Source organism: Vitis riparia, chromosome 8, assembly GCF_004353265.1.
Source record: "Vitis riparia cultivar Riparia Gloire de Montpellier isolate 1030 chromosome 8, EGFV_Vit.rip_1.0, whole genome shotgun sequence".
In the NCBI taxonomy this organism is placed as follows: domain Eukaryota; kingdom Viridiplantae; phylum Streptophyta; class Magnoliopsida; order Vitales; family Vitaceae; genus Vitis; species Vitis riparia.
In genome coordinates, this window is record NC_048438.1 from 3,631,738 (window position 1) to 3,638,862 (window position 7,125).

Sequence of the window (7,125 nt, forward strand, 5' to 3'; positions counted from 1 at the left end):
ATGTATGTTAAATTTATAAAATATGATTCAAAATCTAATTCAATCAATAAAAAGTTTAAAACTTCAAATAATTAAAAATATCATTCAATTAAAAAAAAGTAATGGAATTATATAAATTTTAATAAATAATTAAAATCTTTAAGAATAAAAGTGTTTAAACATTGAAGTCATTGGCCAAATACCCTTTGAAAGAAAGCATAGAGGACAAAAGACTAAGGGAAAGTTCGGAATACCAATTAGAGTCCACCAACATATTTTCTCACTGAGAATATGTAAGAACCAAAGAGTTTGTTTTTCGACCCACATGCTCATTAAAGTTTACTTTTAAGTCAACATATCCACATTTGTGTAATTGCCTCTAGGAGCACTCTCTAAATACCAAACCCATGAATAAGAAAATCAATTTTTTGAGCTCCTACAATTTAGCTATCCCTCCTATGCTTGTGAGGACACTTCAAAAAGACTCACCCCCCATGTGGAAAAGGGTAAGTGAGCCCGGCCGAAATGGAACGATCTTTGTCAAGGATAAGGGATTACTTGAGATGCAACTGGACAAGTTGAAAGTATGTGTGGAGTGCATCTAAATAAAGATTTTGATTTAGAACAGAAGCAACCCACACATGAGTTGAGTAAAATTTCTGAAAATATTTTTATATTAAAAAAGAAAAAAAAAATCTAAAGAGTCAAAATTGGAAGTTTTATTTTAGTATTTTGTTTATGATCAAATTACATTAGTTTTGTATTTAAACTAATAAAAAGGGTAGAATTTGGAGGCCAATTGTCAAATTGAAGTCCAAGTAATATTTGGAAAAAAAGTTTCCAATATTTGGGGTGATTGTACGATTTGGTTTTAATTTAGTAAGTTTCCAAATTGAAAGACTTCTCTCTCATGTGCATCATCTATATATGTCTCTGAGTGTACTAAGAACAAGAAATCACTTCCTACCTTATTAGTGATCAAAGAGCCAAAGTGGATTCTATTGTAGAAGAAGATGATCAAGGTCTTGAAGAAACCATCACCATGGTACCACGATGATTAAGGGGTTCACAACAACAAGAAGTAGAAGAGGAAGAAGTTGATGGATATGGAAACTTGTCTCTATCCAACACCAGACCTCCTTGTGATGTTCAAGAATCGGATCAGGCACTGGGGGATTCCAACATCTCTATAGTGATTCAAAAGTCTCTTTTCCAAACCGATGTGAGTTTTAGTCACAACTGTTTGTCCATAACCTTAAACCATATTCAACAAAAATTCCTCACATGTCAAGAGAATGAGAGGTTGAACTCAGAAAGAAAGGAAAAAAAGTGTGTAGATATGGAAGTGACGTTGATTGAGCCCTCCCTACATTAGGGCACCACTAGCATGAGGAAGTGGATATAAAGAAAGCTTTTAGAAATTCTACCTTAATGTACGTGTTGGTGACCAATTAGAATTTGGTTGCATAGAGGAATGTCCAATATGAAAATGATATCATGTAGTTGTGGTCCTTTCAAATCGAGTCCAAGTTAGGTTTTGCTTTTGTTAAATGCAGAAGGAGTGATTGTGAATTTCAGAATACCTTTACTATTCATTAGGATGTTTGTGTTTTTATCTTTAGAATCCCTATCAATTTATTGAATTAGTTGTGACTGTTATATGCTCGTAGACTTATCAGGTATCTTGGACCTACAGTATGCCAACAAAGGAGGCAATTTTGATTTAGAATAGCAGTCACCCACACATAAGAGTTAGAGTAAAATTTCTAAAAATATTTTTATATTAAAAAAGAAAAAAAAAATTAAAGAGTCAAAATTGTCATTTTTATTTTAGTAATTTGTTTCACATAAAATTATATTAGTTTTGTATTTAAAATAATAAGAGGTAGAATTTGGGGGCCAACTATCAAATTAATGTCCATGTATTATTTGAAAAAAAGTTTCCAATATTTGGGGTGGTTGTACAATTTGGTTTTTATTAAGTTTCCAAATTAAAAGGTTTATCTATCATGTGCATCCTCTATACATAAGTTTCTGGGCATACCAAGAACAAGAAATCACTTCCTGCCTTACTAGTGATCAAAGTCCTAGCATGGATTTTGTTGTAAAATAAAATGATCACGGTCTTGAAGAAACCCTTAAGAAAAGACCATAGTGCCATGATGAACAAGGGTTTCACAACAAAAAGAAGTAGAGGAGGACAAAGATGTTGGATGTGGCAACTTGTTTCCATCCAACACTAAACCTCCTTATGATGTTCAAGAATTAGATTAGGGCACTACGAGTTCCAATGTCACTTTGGTGATCAAGAAGTCTCCCTTCCAAATTGATGTGAGTTTTTGTCACAACCATTTGTCTATACCCTTGAACTAGATCCAACAAAAATTCCACACATGTGAAGAGAATGATAGGTTGAACTCAAAAAGAAAGAAAAAGAAATGTATAGATATTGAAGTGATGTTAATTGGGCCCTCTCTACATTGGGGCACCATCAGTGTGAGTAACTAGGACATGAGAGCTTCTGAAAATTCTACTTCAATGTACGTGTTGGTGACCAATTAGAATTTAGTTTGACGGAGGAATGCCCTATGCAAAAATAATACCGTGCAACTGTAGTCCTTTTCAATCAAGTTCAATTTAGGTTTTGGTCTTGTTAAACACAAAAGTAGTTGTTATGAATGTCTGAATAACTTTAATATTAAGTAGGATGCCTTATATTTTAACATTTAAATATCTATTAATTAATTGAATTAGTTTTGGTTGCTCTATGCTTATAGATTTATCAAGTACAGTATACTAGCAAAGGAAGCAATTTTGATTTAGAACAACAACCACCCAAGCATATGAGTGAAGTAAGATTTTTGAAAACATTTTTATTTTAAAAAAGAAAAAAATAAAAAAAATAAAAATTGTAATTTTTACTTTAGTATTTTGTTTCTTATAAAATTACATTAGTTTTGTGTTTAAAATAATAAAAAGGTAGAATTTGTAGGCCGACTGTTGGATTGATGTTCAAGTAATATTTGAAAAAAAAAAAGTTTTCAATATTTAGGGGGTTGTACGATTTGGTTCCGATTTAGTAAGTTTCCAAATTGAAAGGCTTCTCTCTAATGCGTATCATCTATATATAAGTCTCTAGGCATACCAAGAACAAAAAATCACTTCCTTCTTCACTAGTGATCAAAGAACTATAATGGATTCTATTATAGGAGAAGATGATCACAATCTTACAGAAACCATTAAGAAATGACTATCGTACCACGATGATTAGGGGGTTCACAACAAAAAGAAGTAAATGGGGAAGAAGATGTTCAATATGACAACTTGTCTTTATCCAACACCTGACCTCCTTGTGTTGTTCAAGAATCGGGTCAAGGCACTTGGAGGGTTCCAACATTGCTTTGGTGATACAAACTCCCTCTTCCAAATCGATTTTAGTTTTGGTCACAACTGTTTGTCTATACCCTCAAATCAAATTTGACAAAAATTCCTAAAATGTAGAGAGAATGAAAGGTTGGACTTAGGATGAAAGGAAAAGAACTATGTAGATATAGAAGTGATGTTGATTGAGCCCTCCCAAAATTAGGGCACTATTAGTATGAGGATGTGGGACATGAAGAAATCTTTCTAAAATCCTACTTCAATGTACGAGTTGGTGAGTAATAGGAATTTGGTTGCATGAAGGAATGCCTTGTGTGAAAATGATACTATGAAACTTTGGTCCTTTCAAATCAAGTTTGAGTTAAGTTTTGCTTTCATTAAATGTAGAAGTAGTAGTCATAAATGTAAGAATAACTTTACTATTCAGAAAGATGTTTATGTTTTTTATCTTTAAAATCTCAAACAATTAATTGAATTAGTTGTGGTTGCTCTGTGATTATAAATTTATCAAGTATAATAAACCTATAGCATGCTAGCAAAGGAGGAAATTTGTATTTAGAACAACAACTATCCACACATATGATTATTTTATTTCTCATAAAATGACATTAATTTTATATTTAAAATAATAATAAGGTAGAATTTTGAGGCCAATTTTCAAATTGATGTCAAGGTAATATTTGGAAAAAAGTTTCCTATATTTGGGACAGTTGTATGATTTGGTTCCGAGTTAGTACATTTCCAAATTGAAAGGCTTCTCTCCTAGGTATATCAATTATATATAAGTCCTCAAGTATACTAAGAGCAAAAAAACACTTCTTACCTTACCAGTGATCAAAAAGTTGGAATGGATTCTATTGTAGAAGAAAATGATCAGGGTCTTAAAGAAATCATCAAGAAACGACCACAATGCCACGATGATCAGGGGGTTTTATAAAAAAAACAGAGAAGAAAGAAAATGATGGATATGGCAACTTGTCTCCATCCAACACTAGACCTCCCTATGATGTTCAAAAATCGAATTAGGGCATTAGGGGATTTCAATGTCGTTTTGGTGATCTAGAAGTCTCTATTTCAAACTATTGTGAGTTTTGTTCACAATCATTTGTCTACACCCTTGAACCAGATCTTACAAGAATTCCTCATACTTGAAGAGAATGAGAGGTTAAACTTAGAAAGACAAGAAAAGAAATATGTAAATATGGATATGATGTGGATTAAGCTCTTCCTGTATTAAGGCTCCATCAAATGGAAGAAGTGAGACATGAAGAAAGCTTTCAAAAATTCTTTCTCAATGTATGTGTTGGTGACCAATTGGAATTCAGTTGCATGGAGGAAAACCTTGTGCGAAATGATACCATGCAATTATGGTGCTTTCTAATAATGTCAAAGTTAGGTTTTGCTTTCACAAAAGCAACTCTGGTGAATGTGAGAATAACTTTACTATTCAGTATGATGTTTATGTTTTTTATCTTTGGAATCTCTGTTAATTAATTGAATTAGTTGAGGTTGTTCCATACTTATAAATTGATTAGGTACAGTAGGTCTACAGTATGCCAACAAAAGAGAGAATTTTGATTTAGAGTTGTAGCCACACACACATATGAGTTGAGTAAAATTTTTGGAAGCATTTTTATATTAAAAAGGGAAAAAAATCTTAAGGATCAAAATTGTAATTTTTATTCGAGTATTTTGTTCTCATAAAATTACATTAGTTTTGTATTTAAAATAATAATAATAAAAAAAGTTTGAGGCCAACAATAAGATTGATGTATAGGCTATTTGAAAAAAAGTTTCCAATATTTGGGATGATTGTATGATTTGATTCTGATTTAGTACATCTTCAAGCATACTAAGAACAAGAAATTATATGTAAGTTTTCAAGCGTACTAAGAATAAGAAACTGCTTCCTACTTTATTAGTGATCAAAGAGTTGGAATGAATTTTGTTGTAAAAGAAGGTGATCAAGGTCCTAAAGAAATCATCAAGAAATGACTACAACACCACAATGATCAGGGGTTCACAACAAAACAAAGTAGAGAAAGAAGAAAATGATGGATATGGAAATTTGTCTCCATCTAACACCAAACCTCTATTTGATGTTCAAGAATCAGTTTAGGGTACTAGGATGTTTCAACATCGCTTTGGTGATCTAGAAGTCTCTCTTTCAAACCGATGTGAGTTTTGGTCACAACCGTTTGTCCATACCTTTAAACCAAATCCAACAAGAATGAGAGATTGAACTAAAAAAAAGGAAAAGAAACATGCAAATATGAAAGTGATGTGGATTAAGTATTCCCTACATTAGGGCACCATCAATATGAGGAAGTGGGATATGAAGAAAGCTTCCAAAAATTCAACCTCAATGTATGTGTTGGTGAACAATTAGAATTTGATTGCATGGAGGAAAACCCTGTGAGAAAATGAATCGTGTTGTTGTGGTCATTTCTAATCATTTCAAAGTTGGGTTTTGCTCTTATTAAACACAAAAATAGCTACATGAATGTGAGAATAACTTTACTATTTAGTAGGATGTTTGTGTTTTTAATCTTTAGAATCTTTATCTATTCATTAAATTAGTTGTGGTTTCTCTATGCTTATAATTGATCAAGTACAATAGATCTACATTATACAAGAAAATGAGTCAATTTTGATTTAAAACAAAAACCACCCACTCATATTAGTTAAGTAAAATTCTTGAAAACATTTTTATATTAAAAAAAATCAAAATAATCAAAATTTGGATTTTTATTTGAGTATTTATTTTCTCATAAAATTACATTAATTTTGTATTTAAAATTAAAAAAAAATAGAATTTTGAGGTTAACTATCAGATTGATGTTTGGGTAATATTTGAAAAAAAAAAAAAGTTTCCAATATTTTAGACGATTGTATGATTTGGTCTCGATATTGTACATTTCCAAATTGAAAGGCTTTTCTCTCATGTGCATCATTTATGTATAAGTCTCCGGGCATACAAAGAACAAAAAATCACTTTCTGTCTTACTAGTGATCAAAGAGATGGAATGGATTTTGTTGTAGAAAAAAATGATTAAGGTCTTGAAGCAATTATAAAAAAAAATGACCACAATGCCATGATAATCAAGGGGTTGGTAATAAAAAGAATGAGAGAAGAAAGAAGATGATGGATATGATAACTTGTCTCCATCTAACACTAGTCCTTATGATGTTCAAGAATCATATCAAAGCATTGGGGGGTTCCAATGTCGTTTTGGTGATCCAAAAGTCTCTCTTCCAAATCGATGTGAGTTTTAGCCACAACCATTTGTCTATACCCTCGAACCAGATCCAATAAAAATTACTCACATGTGAAGATAATGGGAAGTTGAACTCTAAGGGTGGCATTTCAAAGGAGTATCACAAGTATTAAAAAAAAGGAAATTAAAAAGAGTGATTGTGCCACAAGTATTTAAAAATAATAATAATTAAAAAAAAATAAACTTATCTCGTAAGCAAGATAGGTGGCATTTCAAAGGAGTGTCTTCTAAGAACTCTAGTGGGAGTAGCATAGGAACCTCACTCATATTAAACTAGATTATATTCCATCAAAGTTTGAGAGTAAAAGTAAACATAGGGGATGAAAGATCAAGGGAAAGCTTAGGAGATTAAGTTGAGTGATAATCCAATTGACTACAAAATTGCATAGTATTTGAGTTTGGCAACTTAATCTCACCTAGAGTGGATGAGAACAAAAAAACTTATTTTCTGGCCAATGTACTCCTTAAAGCTTAATTTTTTAGATCA